We start from the raw sequence: 20,808 nt of genomic DNA, 5'->3' as shown, positions 1-20,808 counted from the left end.
GGTTCAATAGATATGGACACTTATCCCTTTTAGTCCCACCCACTTTGACGTAGAAATTGAAACGTTATCGATAGAACCTTTGATCAGCCTTTGATCAAAACCTACCATCTTCAAAAACAAAATCGATTCTATCTTGCTTGGTGCAATAGATGTGGACACTTATCCCTTTTAGTCGGTTAACCCAACCCACTATAACGTAGAAATTGAACCGTTAACGATAGAACTTTGAGTCAACTTGCGAATAAATCTAAACATAAAAACCTACCATATGCAAGAACAAACTCGATTATATCTTTCTTGGTTCAATAGATATGGACACTTATCCCTTTTAGTCTGTTAACCCCACCCACTTTGACGTAGAAATTGAAACGTCATCGATAGAACCTTTGATCAGCCTTTGATTAAAACCTACCATCTGCAAAAATAAAATCGATTCTATCTTGCTTGGTGCAATAGATATGGACACTTATCCCTTTTAATCGGTTAACCCCACCCACTATGACGTAGAAATTGAACCGTTAACGATAGAACCTTGGATCAGCTTGCGGATTAATATACACATAAAACCCTACCATCTGCAAAAATAAAATCGATTCTATCTTGCTTGGTTCAATAGATATGGACACTTATCCCTTTTAGTCGGTTAACCCCACCCACTTTGACGTAGAAATTGAAACGTTTTCGATAGAACCTTTGATCAGCCTTTGATCAAAACCTACCATCTGCAAAAATAAAATCGATTCTATCTTGCTTGGTGCAATAGATATGGACACTTATCCCTTTTAATCGGTTAACCCAACCCATAACGTAGAAATTGAACCGTTAACGATAGAACTTTGAGTCAACTTGCGAATAAATCTACACATAAAAACCTACCATATGCAAGAACAAACTCGATTATATCTTTCTTGGTTCAATAGATATGGACACTTATCCCTTTTAGTCGGTTAACCCCACCCACTTTGACGTAGAAATTGAAACGTTATCGATAGAACCTTTGATCAGCCTTTGATCAAAACCTTCCATCTGCAAAAATAAAATCGATTCTATCTTGCTTGGTGCAATAGATATGGACACTTATCCATTTTATTCGGTTAACCCAACCCACTATGACGTAGAAATTGAACCGTTAACGATAGAGCCGTAGGTCAGCTTGTGGATTAATATACACATAAAAAACTACCGTCTGCAAAAATAAAATCGATTCTATTTTGCTTGCTTCGATAGATATGGACACTTATCCCTTATAGTCGGTTAAGCCCACCCACTATGACGTAAAAACTGAACCGTTAACGATAGAACCTTTGATCAGCCTTTGATCAACACCTACCATCTGCAAAAATAAAATCGATTCTATCTTGCTTGGTGCAATAGATATGGACACTTATCCCTTTTAATCGGTTAACCCAACCCATAACGTAGAAATTGAACCGTTAACGATAGAACTTTGAGTCAACTTGCGAATAAATCTACACATAAAAACCTAACATATGCAAGAACATACTCGATTATATCTTTCTTGGTTCAATAGATATGGACACTTATCCCTTTTAGTCGGTTAACCCCACCCACTTTGACGTAGAAATTGAAACGTTATCGATAGAACCTTTGATCAGCCTTTGATCAAAACCTACCATCTGCAAAAATAAAATCGATTCTATCTTGCTTGGTTCAATAGATACGGACACTTATCCCTTTTAGTCGGTTAACCCCAACCACTCTGACGTAGAAATTGAACCGTTAACGATAGAACTTTGAGTCAACTTGCGAATAAATGTACACATAAAAACCTATCATATAAAAGAACAAACTCGTTCTATCTTGCTTAGTTCAATAGATATGGACACTTATCCCTTTTAATCGGTTAACCCCACCTACTTTGACGTAGAAATTGAACCGTTAACGATAGAACCTTGGATCAGCTTGCGGATTAATATACACATAAAACCCTACCATCTCCAAAAATAAAATCGATTCTATCTTGCTTGGTTCAATAGATATGGACACTTATCCCTTTTAATCGGTCAGCCCCACCTACTTTGACGTAGAAATTGAACCGTTAACGATAGAACCTTGGATCAGCTTGCGGATTAATATACACATAAAAACCTACCATATGCAAGAACAAACTCGATTCTATCTTGCTTGGTTCAATAGATACGGACACTTATCCCTTTTAGTCGGTTAACCCCAACCACTCTGACGTAGAAATTGAACCGTTAACGATAGAACTTTGAGTCAACTTGCGAATAAATCTACACATAAAAACCTACCATCTTCAAAAACAAAATCGATTCTATCTTGCTTGGTGCAATAGATGTGGACACTTATCCCTTTTAGTCGGTTAACCCAACCCACTATAACGTAGAAATTGAACCGTTAACGATAGAACTTTGAGTCAACTAGCGAATAAATCTACACATAAAAACCTACCATATGCAAGAACAAACTCGATTCTATCTTGCTTGGTGCAATAGATGTGGACACTTATCCCTTTTAGTCGGTTAACCCAACCCACTATAACGTAGAAATTGAACCGTTAACGATAGAACTTTGAGTCAACTTGCGAATAAATCTACACATAAAAACCTACCATCTTCAAAAACAAAATCGATTCTATCTTGCTTGGTGCAATAGATGTGGACACTTATCCCTTTTAGTCGGTTAACCCAACCCACTATAACGTAGAAATTGAACCGTTAACGATAGAACTTTGAGTCAACTAGCGAATAAATCTACACATAAAAACCTACCATATGCAAGAACAAACTCGATTCTATCTTGCTTGGTTCAATAGATACGGACACTTATCCCTTTTAGTCGGTTAACCCCAACCACTCTGACGTAGAAATTGAACCGTTAACGATAGAACTTTGAGTCAACTTGCGAATAAATGTACACATAAAAACCTATCATATAAAAGAACAAACTCGATTCTATCTTGCTTAGTTCAATAGATATGGACACTTATCCCTTTTAATCGGTTAACCCCACCTACTTTGACGTAGAAAACGAACCGTTAACGATAGAACCTTGGATCAGCTTGCGGATTAATATACACATAAAACCCTACCATCTCCAAAAATAAAATCGATTCTATCTTGCTTGGTTCAATAGATATGGACACTTATTCATTTTATTCGGTTAACCCAACCCACTATGACGTAGAAATTGAACCGTTAACGACAGAACCTTGGATCAGCTTGTGGATTAATATACACAAAAGTCTACCATATGGAAGAACAAACTCGATTTTAACTTGCTTGGTTCAATAGATGTGGACACTTATCCCTTTTAGTCGGTTAACCCAACCCACTATAACGTAGAAATTGAACCGTTAACGATAGAACTTTGAGTCAACTTGCGAATAAATCTACACATAAAAACCTACCATCTTCAAAAACAAAATCGATTCTATCTTGCTTGGTGCAATAGATGTGGACACTTATCCCTTTTAGTCGGTTAACCCAACCCACTATAACGTAGAAATTGAACCGTTAACGATAGAACTTTGAGTCAACTAGCGAATAAATCTACACATAAAAACCTACCATATGCAAGAACAAACTCGAATCTATCTTGCTTGGTGCAATAGATATGGACACTTATCCCTTTTAATCGGTTAACCCCACCCACTATGACGTAGAAATTGAACCGTTAACGATAGAACCTTGGATCAGCTTGCGGATTAATATACACATAAAACCCTACCATCTGCAAAAATAAAATCGATTCTATCTTGCTTGGTTCAATAGATATGGACACTTATCCCTTTTAGTCGGTTAACCCCACCCACTTTGACGTAGAAATTGAAACGTTATCGATAGAACCTTTGATCAGCCTTTGATCAAAACCTACCATCTTCAAAAACAAAATCGATTCTATCTTGCTTGGTGCAATAGATGTGGACACTTATCCCTTTTAGTCGGTTAACCCAACCCACTATAACGTAGAAATTGAACCGTTAACGATAGAACTTTGAGTCAACTTGCGAATAAATCTAAACATAAAAACCTACCATATGCAAGAACAAACTCGATTATATCTTTCTTGGTTCAATAGATATGGACACTTATCCCTTTTAGTCTGTTAACCCCACCCACTTTGACGTAGAAATTGAAACGTCATCGATAGAACCTTTGATCAGCCTTTGATTAAAACCTACCATCTGCAAAAATAAAATCGATTCTATCTTGCTTGGTGCAATAGATATGGACACTTATCCCTTTTAATCGGTTAACCCCACCCACTATGACGTAGAAATTGAACCGTTAACGATAGAACCTTGGATCAGCTTGCGGATTAATATACACATAAAACCCTACCATCTGCAAAAATAAAATCGATTCTATCTTGCTTGGTTCAATAGATATGGACACTTATCCCTTTTAGTCGGTTAACCCCACCCACTTTGACGTAGAAATTGAAACGTTTTCGATAGAACCTTTGATCAGCCTTTGATCAAAACCTACCATCTGCAAAAATAAAATCGATTCTATCTTGCTTGGTGCAATAGATATGGACACTTATCCCTTTTAATCGGTTAACCCAACCCATAACGTAGAAATTGAACCGTTAACGATAGAACTTTGAGTCAACTTGCGAATAAATCTACACATAAAAACCTACCATATGCAAGAACAAACTCGATTATATCTTTCTTGGTTCAATAGATATGGACACTTATCCCTTTTAGTCGGTTAACCCCACCCACTTTGACGTAGAAATTGAAACGTTATCGATAGAACCTTTGATCAGCCTTTGATCAAAACCTTCCATCTGCAAAAATAAAATCGATTCTATCTTGCTTGGTGCAATAGATATGGACACTTATCCATTTTATTCGGTTAACCCAACCCACTATGACGTAGAAATTGAACCGTTAACGATAGAGCCGTAGGTCAGCTTGTGGATTAATATACACATAAAAAACTACCGTCTGCAAAAATAAAATCGATTCTATTTTGCTTGCTTCGATAGATATGGACACTTATCCCTTATAGTCGGTTAAGCCCACCCACTATGACGTAAAAACTGAACCGTTAACGATAGAACCTTTGATCAGCCTTTGATCAAAACCTACCATCTGCAAAAATAAAATCGATTCTATCTTGCTTGGTGCAATAGATATGGACACTTATCCCTTTTAATCGGTTAACCCAACCCATAACGTAGAAATTGAACCGTTAACGATAGAACTTTGAGTCAACTTGCGAATAAATCTACACATAAAAACCTAACATATGCAAGAACATACTCGATTATATCTTTCTTGGTTCAATAGATATGGACACTTATCCCTTTTAGTCGGTTAACCCCACCCACTTTGACGTAGAAATTGAAACGTTATCGATAGAACCTTTGATCAGCCTTTGATCAAAACCTACCATCTGCAAAAATAAAATCGATTCTATCTTGCTTGGTTCAATAGATACGGACACTTATCCCTTTTAGTCGGTTAACCCCAACCACTCTGACGTAGAAATTGAACCGTTAACGATAGAACTTTGAGTCAACTTGCGAATAAATGTACACATAAAAACCTATCATATAAAAGAACAAACTCGTTCTATCTTGCTTAGTTCAATAGATATGGACACTTATCCCTTTTAATCGGTTAACCCCACCTACTTTGACGTAGAAATTGAACCGTTAACGATAGAACCTTGGATCAGCTTGCGGATTAATATACACATAAAACCCTACCATCTCCAAAAATAAAATCGATTCTATCTTGCTTGGTTCAATAGATATGGACACTTATCCCTTTTAATCGGTCAGCCCCACCTACTTTGACGTAGAAATTGAACCGTTAACGATAGAACCTTGGATCAGCTTGCGGATTAATATACACATAAAAACCTACCATATGCAAGAACAAACTCGATTCTATCTTGCTTGGTTCAATAGATACGGACACTTATCCCTTTTAGTCGGTTAACCCCAACCACTCTGACGTAGAAATTGAACCGTTAACGATAGAACTTTGAGTCAACTTGCGAATAAATCTACACATAAAAACCTACCATCTTCAAAAACAAAATCGATTCTATCTTGCTTGGTGCAATAGATGTGGACACTTATCCCTTTTAGTCGGTTAACCCAACCCACTATAACGTAGAAATTGAACCGTTAACGATAGAACTTTGAGTCAACTAGCGAATAAATCTACACATAAAAACCTACCATATGCAAGAACAAACTCGATTCTATCTTGCTTGGTGCAATAGATGTGGACACTTATCCCTTTTAGTCGGTTAACCCAACCCACTATAACGTAGAAATTGAACCGTTAACGATAGAACTTTAAGTCAACTTGCGAATAAATCTACACATAAAAACCTACCATCTTCAAAAACAAAATCGATTCTATCTTGCTTGGTGCAATAGATGTGGACACTTATCCCTTTTAGTCGGTTAACCCAACCCACTATAACGTAGAAATTGAACCGTTAACGATAGAACTTTGAGTCAACTAGCGAATAAATCTACACATAAAAACCTACCATATGCAAGAACAAACTCGATTCTATCTTGCTTGGTTCAATAGATACGGACACTTATCCCTTTTAGTCGGTTAACCCCAACCACTCTGACGTAGAAATTGAACCGTTAACGATAGAACTTTGAGTCAACTTGCGAATAAATGTACACATAAAAACCTATCATATAAAAGAACAAACTCGATTCTATCTTGCTTAGTTCAATAGATATGGACACTTATCCCTTTTAATCGGTTAACCCCACCTACTTTGACGTAGAAAACGAACCGTTAACGATAGAACCTTGGATCAGCTTGCGGATTAATATACACATAAAACCCTACCATCTCCAAAAATAAAATCGATTCTATCTTGCTTGGTTCAATAGATATGGACACTTATTCATTTTATTCGGTTAACCCAACCCACTATGACGTAGAAATTGAACCGTTAACGACAGAACCTTGGATCAGCTTGTGGATTAATATACACAAAAGTCTACCATATGGAAGAACAAACTCGATTTTAACTTGCTTGGTTCAATAGATGTGGACACTTATCCCTTTTAGTCGGTTAACCCAACCCACTATAACGTAGAAATTGAACCGTTAACGATAGAACTTTGAGTCAACTTGCGAATAAATCTACACATAAAAACCTACCATATGCAAGAACAAACTCGATTATATCTTTCTTGGTTCAATAGATATGGACACTTATCCCTTTTAGTCTGTTAACCCCACCCACTTTGACGTAGAAATTGAAACGTTATCGATAGAACCTTTGATCAGCCTTTGATCAAAACCTACCATCTGCAAAAATAAAATCGATTCTATCTTGCTTGGTGCAATAGATGTGGACACTTATCCCTTTTAGTCGGTTAACCCAACCCACTATAACGTAGAAATTGAACCGTTAACGATAGAACTTTGAGTCAACTTGCGAATAAATCTACACATAAAAACCTACCATATGCAAGAACAAACTCGATTATATCTTTCTTGGTTCAATAGATATGGACACTTATCCCTTTTAGTCCCACCCACTTTGACGTAGAAATTGAAACGTTATCGATAGAACCTTTGATCAGCCTTTGATCAAAACCTACCATCTTCAAAAACAAAATCGATTCTATCTTGCTTGGTGCAATAGATGTGGACACTTATCCCTTTTAGTCGGTTAACCCAACCCACTATAACGTAGAAATTGAACCGTTAACGATAGAACTTTGAGTCAACTTGCGAATAAATCTAAACATAAAAACCTACCATATGCAAGAACAAACTCGATTATATCTTTCTTGGTTCAATAGATATGGACACTTATCCCTTTTAGTCTGTTAACCCCACCCACTTTGACGTAGAAATTGAAACGTCATCGATAGAACCTTTGATCAGCCTTTGATCAAAACCTACCATCTGCAAAAATAAAATCGATTCTATCTTGCTTGGTGCAATAGATATGGACACTTATCCCTTTTAATCGGTTAACCCCACCCACTATGACGTAGAAATTGAACCGTTAACGATAGAACCTTGGATCAGCTTGCGGATTAATATACACATAAAACCCTACCATCTGCAAAAATAAAATCGATTCTATCTTGCTTGGTTCAATAGATATGGACACTTATCCCTTTTAGTCGGTTAACCCCACCCACTTTGACGTAGAAATTGAAACGTTTTCGATAGAACCTTTGATCAGCCTTTGATCAAAACCTACCATCTGCAAAAATAAAATCGATTCTATCTTGCTTGGTGCAATAGATATGGACACTTATCCCTTTTAATCGGTTAACCCAACCCATAACGTAGAAATTGAACCGTTAACGATAGAACTTTGAGTCAACTTGCGAATAAATCTACACATAAAAACCTACCATATGCAAGAACAAACTCGATTATATCTTTCTTGGTTCAATAGATATGGACACTTATCCCTTTTAGTCGGTTAACCCCACCCACTTTGACGTAGAAATTGAAACGTTATCGATAGAACCTTTGATCAGCCTTTGATCAAAACCTTCCATCTGCAAAAATAAAATCGATTCTATCTTGCTTGGTGCAATAGATATGGACACTTATCCATTTTATTCGGTTAACCCAACCCACTATGACGTAGAAATTGAACCGTTAACGATAGAGCCGTAGGTCAGCTTGTGGATTAATATACACATAAAAAACTACCGTCTGCAAAAATAAAATCGATTCTATTTTGCTTGCTTCGATAGATATGGACACTTATCCCTTATAGTCGGTTAAGCCCACCCACTATGACGTAAAAACTGAACCGTTAACGATAGAACCTTTGATCAGCCTTTGATCAAAACCTACCATCTGCAAAAATAAAATCGATTCTATCTTGCTTGGTGCAATAGATATGGACACTTATCCCTTTTAATCGGTTAACCCAACCCATAACGTAGAAATTGAACCGTTAACGATAGAACTTTGAGTCAACTTGCGAATAAATCTACACATAAAAACCTAACATATGCAAGAACAAACTCGATTATATCTTTCTTGGTTCAATAGATATGGACACTTATCCCTTTTAGTCGGTTAACCCCACCCACTTTGACGTAGAAATTGAAACGTTATCGATAGAACCTTTGATCAGCCTTTGATCAAAACCTACCATCTGCAAAAATAAAATCGATTCTATCTTGCTTGGTTCAATAGATACGGACACTTATCCCTTTTAGTCGGTTAACCCCAACCACTCTGACGTAGAAATTGAACCGTTAACGATAGAACTTTGAGTCAACTTGCGAATAAATGTACACATAAAAACCTATCATATAAAAGAACAAACTCGTTCTATCTTGCTTAGTTCAATAGATATGGACACTTATCCCTTTTAATCGGTTAACCCCACCTACTTTGACGTAGAAATTGAACCGTTAACGATAGAACCTTGGATCAGCTTGCGGATTAATATACACATAAAACCCTACCATCTCCAAAAATAAAATCGATTCTATCTTGCTTGGTTCAATAGATATGGACACTTATCCCTTTTAATCGGTCAGCCCCACCTACTTTGACGTAGAAATTGAACCGTTAACGATAGAACCTTGGATCAGCTTGCGGATTAATATACACATAAAAACCTACCATCTTCAAAAACAAAATCGATTCTATCTTGCTTGGTGCAATAGATGTGGACACTTATCCCTTTTAGTCGGTTAACCCAACCCACTATAACGTAGAAATTGAACCGTTAACGATAGAACTTTGAGTCAACTTGCGAATAAATCTACACATAAAAACCTACCATATGCAAGAACAAACTCGATTATATCTTTCTTGGTTCAATAGATATGGACACTTATCCCTTTTAGTCGGTAAACCCCACCCACTTTGACGTAGAAATTGAAACGTTATCGATAGAACCTTTGTCAGCCTTTGATCAAAACCTACCATCTGCAAAAATAAAATCGATTCTATCTTGCTTGGTGCAATAGATATGGACACTTATCCCTTTTAATCGGTTAACCCCAACCACTATGACGTAGAAATTGAACCGTTAACGATAGAACCTTGGATCAGCTTGCGGATTAATATACACATAAAACCCTACCATCTGCAAAAATAAAATCGATTCTATCTTGCTTGGTTCAATAGATATGGACACTTATCCCTTTTAGTCGGTTAACCCAACCCACTATAACGTAGAAATTGAACCGTTAACGATAGAACTTTGAGTCAACTTGCGAATAAATCTACACATAAAAACCTACCATCTTCAAAAACAAAATCGATTCTATCTTGCTTGGTGCAATAGATGTGGACACTTATCCCTTTTAGTCGGTTAACCCAACCCACTATAACGTAGAAATTGAACCGTTAACGATAGAACTTTGAGTCAACTTGCGAATAAATCTACACATAAAAACCTACCATATGCAAGAACAAACTCGATTATATCTTTCTTGGTTCAATAGATATGGACACTTATCCCTTTTAGTCGGTTAACCCCACCCACTATGACGTAGAAATTGAACCGTTAACGATAGAACCTTGGATCAGCTAGCGGATTAATATACACATAAAACCCTACCATCTGCAAAAATTAAATCGATTCTATCTTGCTTGGTTCAATAGATATGGACACTTATCCCTTTTAGTCGGTTAACCCCACCCACTTTGACGTAGAAATTGAAACGTTTTCGATAGAACCTTTGATCAGCCTTTGATCAAAACCTACCATCTGCAAAAATAAAATCGATTCTATCTTGCTTGGTGCAATAGATATGGACACTTATCCCTTTTAATCGGTTAACCCAACCCATAACGTAGAAATTGAACCGTTAACGATAGAACTTTGAGTCAACTTGCGAATAAATCTACACATAAAAACCTACCATATGCAAGAACAAACTCGATTATATCTTTCTTGGTTCAATAGATATGGACACTTATCCCTTTTAGTCGGTTAACCCCACCCACTTTGACGTAGAAAATGAAACGTTATCGATAGAACCTTTGATCAGCCTTTGATCAAAACCTACCATCTGCAAAAATAAAATCGATTCTATCTTGCTTGGTGCAATAGATATGGACACTTATCCATTTTATTCGGTTAACCCAACCCACTATGACGTAGAAATTGAACCGTTAACGATAGAGCCGTAGGTCAGCTTGTGGATTAATATACACATAAAAAACTACCGTCTGCAAAAATAAAATCGATTCTATTTTGCTTGCTTCGATAGATATGGACACTTATCCCTTATAGTCGGTTAAGCCCACCCACTATGACGTAAAAACTGAACCGTTAACGATAGAACCTTTGATCAGCCTTTGATCAAAACCTACCATCTGCAAAAATAAAATCGATTCTATCTTGCTTGGTGCAATAGATATGGACACTTATCCCTTTTAATCGGTTAACTCAACTCATAACGTAGAAATTGAACCGTTAACGATAGAACTTTGAGTCAACTTGCGAATAAATCTACACATAAAAACCTACCATATGCAAGAACAAACTCGATTATATCTTTCTTGGTTCAATAGATATGGACACTTATCCCTTTTAGTCGGTTAACCCCACCCACTTTGACGTAGAAATTGAAACGTTATCGATAGAACCTTTGATCAGCCTTTGATCAAAACCTACCATCTGCAAAAATAAAATCGATTCTATCTTGCTTGGTTCAATAGATACGGACACTTATCCCTTTTAGTCGGTTAACCCCAACTACTCTGACGTAGAAATTGAACCGTTAACGATAGAACTTTGAGTCAACTTGCGAATAAATGTACACATAAAAACCTATCATATAAAAGAACAAACTCGATTCTATCTTGCTCAGTTCAATAGATATGGACACTTATCCCTTTTAATCGGTTAACCCCACCTACTTTGCCGTAGAAATTGAACCGTTAACGATAGAACCTTGGATCAGCTTGCGGATTAGTATACACATAAAACCCTACCATCTCCAAAAATAAAATCGATTCTATCTTGCTTGGTTCAATAGATATGGACACTTATCCCTTTTAATCGGTCAACCCCTCCTACTTTGACGTAGAAATTGAACCGTTAACGATAGAACCTTGGATCAGCTTGCGGATTAATATACACATAAAAACCTACCATCTTCAAAAACAAAATCGATTCTATCTTGCTTGGTGCAATAGATGTGGACACTTATCCCTTTTAGTCGGTTAACCCAACCCACTATAACGTAGAAATTGAACCGTTAACGATAGAACTTTGAGTCAACTTGCGAATAAATCTACACATAAAAACCTACCATATGCAAGAACAAACTCGATTATATCTTTCTTGGTTCAATAGATATGGACACTTATCCCTTTTAGTCGGTTAACCCCACCCACTTTGACGTAGAAATTGAAACGTTATCGATAGAACCTTTGATCAGCCTTTGATCAAAACCTACCATCTGCAAAAATAAAATCGATTCTATCTTGCTTGGTGCAATAGATATGGACACTTATCCCTTTTAATCGGTTAACCCCACCCACTATGACGTAGAAATTGAACCGTTAACGATAGAACGTTGGATCAGCTTGCGGATTAATATACACATAAAACCCTACCATCTGCAAAAATAAAATCGATTCTATCTTGCTTGGTTCAATAGATATGGACACTTATTCCTTTTAGTCGGTTAACCCCACCCACTTTGACGTAGAAATTGAAACGTTTTCGATAGAACCTTTGATCAGCCTTTGATCAAAACCTACCATCTGCAAAAATAAAATCGATTCTATCTTGCTTGGTGCAATAGATATGGACACTTATCCCTTTTAATCGGTTAACCCAACCCATAACGTAGAAATTGAACCGTTAACGATAGAACTTTGAGTCAACTTGCGAATAAATCTACACATAAAAACCTACCATATGCAAGAACAAACTCGATTATATCTTTCTTGGTTCAATAGATATGGACACTTATCCCTTTTAGTCTGTTAACCCCACCCACTTTGACGTAGAAATTGAAACGTTATCGATAGAACCTTTGATCAGCCTTTGATCAAAACCTACCATCTTCAAAAACAAAATCGATTCTATCTTGCTTGGTGCAATAGATGTGGACACTTATCCCTTTTAGTGGGTTAACCCAACCCAATATAACGTAGAAATTGAACCGTTAATGATAGAACTTTGAGTCAACTTGCGAATAAATCTACACATAAGAACCTACCATATGCAAGAACAAACTCGATTATATCTTTCTTGGTTCAATAGATATGGACACTTATCCCTTTTAGTCTGTTAACCCCACCCACTTTGACGTAGAAATTGAAACGTTATCGATAGAACCTTTGATCAGCCTTTGATCAAAACCTACCATCTGCAAAAATAAAATCGATTCTATCTTGCTTGGTGCAATAGATATGGACACTTATCCCTTTTAATCGGTTAACCCCACCCACTATGACGTAGAAACTGAACCGTTAACGATAGAACCTTGGATCAGCTTGCGGATTAATATACACATAAAACCCTACCATCTGCAAAAATAAAATCGATTCTATCTTGCTTGGTTCAATAGATATGGACACTTATCCCTTTTAGTCGGTTAACCCCACCCACTTTGACGTAGAAATTGAAACGTTTTCGATAGAACCTTTGATCAGCCTTTTATCAAAACCTACCATCTGCAAAAATAAAATCGATTCTATCTTGCTTGGTGCAATAGATATGGACACTTATCCCTTTTAATCGGTTAACCCAACCCATAACGTAGAAATTGAACCGTTAACGATAGAACTTTGAGTCAACTTGCGAATAAATCTACACATAAAAACCTACCATATGCAAGAACAAACTCGATTATATCTTTCTTGGTTCAATAGATATGGACACTTATCCCTTTTAGTCGGTTAACCCCACCCACTTTGACGTAGAAATTGAAACGTTATCGATAGAACCTTTGATCAGCCTTTGATCAAAACCTTCCATCTGCAAAAATAAAATCGATTCTATCTTGCTTGGTGCAATAGATATGGACACTTATCCATTTTATTCGGTTAACCCAACCCACTATGACGTAGAAATTGAACCGTTAACGATAGAGCCGTAGGTCAGCTTGTGGATTAATATACACATAAAAAACTACCGTCTGCAAAAATAAAATCGATTCTATTTTGCTTGCTTCGATAGATATGGACACTTATCCCTTATAGTCGGTTAAGCCCACCCACTATGACGTAAAAACTGAACCGTTAACGATAGAACCTTTGATCAGCCTTTGATCAAAACCTACCATCTGCAAAAATAAAATCGATTCTATCTTGCTTGGTGCAATAGATATGGACACTTATCCCTTTTAATCGGTTAACCCAACCCATAACGTAGAAATTGAACCGTTAACGATAGAACTTTGAGTCAACTTGCGAATAAATCTACATATAAAAACCTACCATATGCAAGAACAAACTCGATTATATCTTTCTTGGTTCAATAGATATGGACACTTATCCCTTTTAGTCGGTTAAGCCCACCCACTTTGACGTAGAAATTGAAACGTTATCGATAGAACCTTTGATCAGCCTTTGATCAAAACCTACCATCTGCAAAAATAAAATCGATTCTATCTTGCTTGGTTCAATAGATACGGACACTTATCCCTTTTAGTCGGTTAACCCCAACCACTCTGACGTAGACATTGAACCGTTAACGATAGAACTTTGAGTCAACTTGCGAATAAATGTACACATAAAAACCTATCATATAAAAGAACAAACTCGATTCTATCTTGCTTAGTTCAATAGATATGGACACTTATCCCTTTTAATCGGTTAACCCCACCTACTTTGACGTAGAAAATGAACCGTTAACGATAGAACCTTGGATCAGCTTGCGGATTAATATACACATAAAACCCTACCATCTCCAAAAATAAAATCGATTCTATCTTGCTTGGTTCAATAGATATGGACACTTATCCCTTTTAATCGGTCAACCCCACCTACTTTGACGTAGAAATTGAACCGTTAACGATAGAACCTTGGATCAGCTTGCGGATTAATATACACATAAAAACCTACCATCTTCAAAAACAAAATCGATTCTATCTTGCTTGGTGCAATAGATGTGGACACTTATCCCTTTTAGTCGGTTAACCCAACCCACTATAACGTAGAAATTGAACCGTTAACGATAGAACTTTGAGTCAACTTGCGAATAAATCTACACATAAAAACCTACCATATGCAAGAACAAACTCGATTATATCTTTCTTGGTTCAATAGATATGGACACTTATCCCTTTTAGTCGGTTAACCCCACCCACTTTGACGTAGAAATTGAAACGTTATCGATAGAACCTTTGTCAGCCTTTGATCAAAACCTACCATCTGCAAAAATAAAATCGATTCTATCTTGCTTGGTGCAATAGATATGGACACTTATCCCTTTTAATCGGTTAACCCCACCCACTATGACGTAGAAATTGAACCGTTAACGATAGAACCTTGGATCAGCTTGCGGATTAATATACACATAAAACCCTACCATCTGCAAAAATAAAATCGATTCTATCTTGCTTGGTTCAATAGATATGGACACTTATCCCTTTTTTTTTTTTTTTTTTTTTTTTTTTTTTTTAATGGACGTTGTGGCAGCGCGCTGCCCCCAAGTGGCCCAATGAAACCAGGCTAATCCTGTTCACGCGATCGATTTATATATATATATAATAACTTTTTTTTTTTTTTTTTTTATTTTGCCGAGTCTTTGATGGGCAGCGGTTTGTCAAGCGTCACGATCTGAGACTGCTCAGCTACAGAAGAAATTTCATCAGCCAAGCGTAATACTTAAAGAGAACAGAAGCAAACGTATTATACATTAATTTAGAGAGGTGAGAACAATCTTTTTTATAGAAAAAAGGGAGTCCGAGCTATCAAATGTGTTTGAGTGAGAGTTATAATCTTGGCATAAACGCCGAAAAGGTTCATTTTGTTCGAAATTCGTTCTACATTGTTTCAGCAGAAGAGGTTTGAAGTGTCTCGATGTCCGAGAGGGAACGCAAAAGTTCACTTCATTCAGAAGGAATGGGCTCGAAATTGATCCATTTAAAAGTTTTGTCATAAATATCACACCAAGCATTTCCCTTCGACTAGCAAGAGTTGGAAGATTGATAAGCTTTAATCGATTAGTATAAGGTGGAAGATTAGTTAAAGAGTCCCATTGGAAATTTCTTAAGGCAAATAGTAAAAATTGTTTTTGTATTGATTCGAGACTGTCTGCATGGACTTGATAACGCGGATTCCAAATTATCGAGCCGTATTCTAATATTGGCCTAACTAATGTTGTAAAAAGTGCTTTAGTTATGTAAGGGTCGTTAAATTCTTTTGACCACCGTTTAACAAATGCAAAAACACCTTTGCCTTTATTCACTGTAGCATTAATATGAAGATTGAAACTAAGTTTGGAATCCATCATGACTCCCAAGTCAATAAAATTATTTACAGTTTCTAGACTATAGTTGTTAATTGTATATGAAGCTGGTGGTGAAACTCTCCGAGAAAAACACATGAATTTACATTTTTTGAGATTGAGCGGCATATAATTTACATTGCACCAGGTAACCAAGTGATTTAAATCCATTTGAAGCAAGGAATGTTCCTCAACCGAGGCACATGATTTGAAAAGTTTTACATCGTCTGCGTACATCAAGATTTTTGAGTATTTAATTGTACCAGATATATCGTTTATGAACAACAAGAACAGAATCGGACCAAGATGGCTGCCCTGAGGAACACCAGAAGAAACATTGATGACCCCAGAAAGTGTATTTTTAAAGATTACTTTTTGCGTACGATAACCAAGATACGAAGAAATCCAACATATAAGACGGGGTTGAAAACCGAGTTGACTGAGCTTATGAATAAGTAATGGGTGTGATACTTTGTCGAAAGCTTTACTGAAATCGGTGTAAATTACATCAGTGTGAAGGCCTTTTCTAAATCCATTAGAAACGTGGGTGGTAAATTCTAGTAAATTGGTGATAGGTGATTTGCCCTTACAGAACCCATGCTGCGAGCTTGCAATTATGGGGGAAATAGGGAATGTTAGGTGGTGGGTAACAATAGCCTCAAATAACTTTGGGATAGCGGATAACTTTGCTATGCCCCGGTAGTTTTCTATTGAAGACCTGCTTCCATTTTTATGAAGCGGAATAAGAAAAGATTCCTTCCATATTGTTGGGAAAACGCCATAAATTAAAGATAAATTAAATAAATCTGTTAGCGGCTGATAGATGTTTGCGGCACATTTTTTAAGAAAGTGTGTCGGGATCCTGTCGGGGCCGTATGAATATGATACTTTTAAAGTTTTTAAATAAGATAATACATCTTCTGAAGATATAAATGGAGCTCTGATTGAATAACATGAATCAATATGGTATGGGTATTCATTAGGTGGAACGTTGGTCTCAATAGAGTAATTTGATTTGAAAAATTCCGCAAAGAAGTCGGCGATCTCTTGATCACCGCTGGAAATATTATCTTGGAATTTCATGGATGATGGAAACCCTTTCACCCTGCGTTTAGAGTTTACGAATCCGTAAAATGCCTTCGGGTTGCAAGTTATATTTCTTTTCATTTTACAAAGATAAGCTTTGTAACACTTTTTGTTCAATTGAAAATACTTGCAGCGTAGAATCGAGTACTGTAAGTAATGGTTATGTAAACCCGTCTTTTTGAACAACTTGAAAGATCGAGACTTTTTATTCTTTAAAATTTTCAGCTCTTTAGTGAACCATACTTAGCTTGTATCGGAATGTACACAAATCCGCTTAGGTACGTATTTTTCAAAAAGACAGTAAATGGTATTGTAAAAGTGAGAAACGCTTTGCTCCACATCAGCATTAAATGTTGGCCACACTATTCGAGATAGATCACGATTTAATTTTTTAAAATTGGCCTTCGCAAAGTCGAAGCGATAACTGGAGTCGTATCGTTTATTTCCGCTGTTACAAGCATAATTTACAACTTCGTAAACTATTTTGAGGGAAGGGTGGTAAGCATCTTCAGGTTCAATAATGGGTTCGCATCGACTAATGGAATATTTAGATTCATCATCCACAAAGGCTAAATCCAACACTCTTCCGAATTTATTCGATTGGATGTTGATTTGTTGAAGGCACAGCTCAGACATTCCGTCTAGAAATTCATTGTTGGAAGACTTTGACGAAACTGGTACGATATTAAAGTCAGAGATGCACCATGATGGCTTTAGCATCGAATTAACAGTTCTTAGCAAGGAAATGTGATTCATATAAACGGACAGTTCAGAAGATGGCGGGATATAACAGATGGCCAAATAAATGTGGATATTTGCTAGTTGTGTGCGTATGCACAAGAACTCAGTTGTATCGGTGGCGGTTATGCAAATCTCTTTAGATGATATTGAAGAGTGTACAGCAAGCAGAACCCCACCTCCAACCCTGTTCAGGCGGTCATTTCGATATATCTGGTAGTCATTACAGAGGATCTCTGAGTTAAAAACATGAGGTTTCAGCCAGGTTTCGGTTAAAGCAATTATATCGTAGCTTGAGTTAAATGATTTTAAAAACAGTTCTGTTAACTTGGTGTTTAAGCCTCTAACATTTTGGTAAAGTATATCTAAAGCAGATTTTTCGTTCAGTTTTTTGACTCAGTGTTATTAACAGGGATCTTTGCCAAGTTTGGAACACTCTTGTTCCGCCTATATTCAAATTCCCGCACAAGTGCCCCAGAGGGCCAAAAATCGTTACTCAAGATAGTGTCAAAATGGTCAATAGGTACATCTAATCTAAAGGAAGATACGTTTCTTTCATAACTAAAATTAAATTTCCGAATTGTTACGTCATGGGTTTTCCTTTTTGAGAAGATATACGATTTCAGATCCTCCTCAGTATTATCCCTGTCGAATCTTGACACGAATATCGATTTTTAAGAGGGACAACAACCAACTTCCTAGTTCCAGGCTCAGTCGCCTGAGAACGGTTTACAGGTTCAATATTTTTTCTAGCTGCTAGTTTTGTTGGAGGTGCCTTTGATGTTGAAGGCTCTACTGTAAGAGGACTTGGAGATGCTAAGTTTATTAATTCTATCGTGCTAGGTGTAGGAACGATTGGGTTCTGGATGTTTTGAACGGGGTCTAGGGTCAATACGCCAGCCGAGACATCAGTTCGTTTTCGTTTGCTGTCACGACTGTCGCTGTTAGCATTAGCAGCTGAATCGGTAATACATTTGAAAGTTTTAAACAAGTTTTCATAATACTTGAATTTATCCCCTAATGTAGAAAGTTCCTTACCGATTTCGGAGAATGCGTTTCGGGTATGTTTGAAAAGCTTAAAAAGATCCACTTCGGTGGATCTGCATTTCAAGCACGACCAACGCACACCCTTGTTATCGTTGATCGCATCACACACCCTTGCTGTCAAACTAGCGCACTTCATATGAGCAAGCTCATCACAAAGCCAGCACGACACGAAACGCTCGGTATCACCTTTCAATTGGCAGTTAACAAAATTGCAAGACATTATAAGTTAAAGTAAAATTGATTAAACAGACGGAGGCAGTGAAAATAGTTTGGAGATCACAGTAAGAAAATCACTGTTTGAGCAGTTTGAAGATCACTGTATGTGCAGTTTAAGATCGCTATTAACTTAACAACACACAATGCAAACAGCTGTGGCAGTGAAAAGAAAATGAAGTAAATGTGCACGAGCAAATAACAATTGAAAACTGAAAATATGTAAATGCCAATCAAATGCAACAACAAATATGCAAAGTGACTCGGCAAATATGTATGTATGTATGGATATACACACTTTATCAATTATTTTTAAGATACAATTTATTTTAGTAAAGAAAAACAGAACTTTAAATTGCGAATGCAGTACACAACGTGTTTACACTTATTTTTAGCACAATAATTATTTAAACAAACAAATTTATTTATTTAAGACAAAATAAGGCACAGTAGAAATCAAAACACAACTTCACAGCTTGACGTTCGCACTTGCCTTTTTAGTCGGTTAACCCAACCCACTATAACGTAGAAATTGAACCGTTAACGATAGAACCTTGGATCAGCTTGCGGATTAATATACACATAAAACCCTACCATCTGCAAAAATAAAATCGATTCTATCTTGCTTGGTTCAATAGATATGGACACTTATCCCTTTTAGTCGGTTAACCCCACCCACTTTGACGTAGAAATTGAAACGTTTTCGATAGAACCTTTGATCAGCCTTTGATCAAAACCTACCATCTGCAAAAATAAAATCGATTCTATCTTGCTTGGTGCAATAGATATGGACACTTATCCCTTTTAATCGGTTAACCCAACCCATAACGTAGAAATTGAACCGTTAACGATAGAACTTTGAGTCAACTTGCGAATAAATCTACACATAAAAACCTACCATATGCAAGAATAAACTCGATTATATCTTTCTTGGTTCAATAGATATGGACACTTATCCCTTTTAGTCGGTTAACCCCACCCACTTTGACGTAGAAATTGAAACGTTATCGATAGAACCTTTGATCAGCCTTTGATCAAAACCTACCATCTGCAAAAATAAAATCGATTCTATCTTGCTTGGTGCAATAGATATGGACACTTATCCATTTTATTCGGTTAACCCAACCCACTATGACGTAGAAATTGAACCGTTAACGATAGAGCCGTAGGTCAGCTTGTGGATTAATGTACACATAAAAAACTACCGTCTGCAAAAATAAAATCGATTCTATTTTGCTTGCTTCGATAGATATGGACACTTATCCCTTATAGTCGGTTAAGTCCACCCACTATGACGTAAAAACTGAACCGTTAACGACAGAAC

This window comes from Eurosta solidaginis, chromosome X, assembly GCF_040869045.1.
Source record: "Eurosta solidaginis isolate ZX-2024a chromosome X, ASM4086904v1, whole genome shotgun sequence".
Lineage (NCBI taxonomy): Eukaryota > Metazoa > Arthropoda > Insecta > Diptera > Tephritidae > Eurosta > Eurosta solidaginis.
This window is presented reverse-complemented; position numbering follows the sequence as displayed.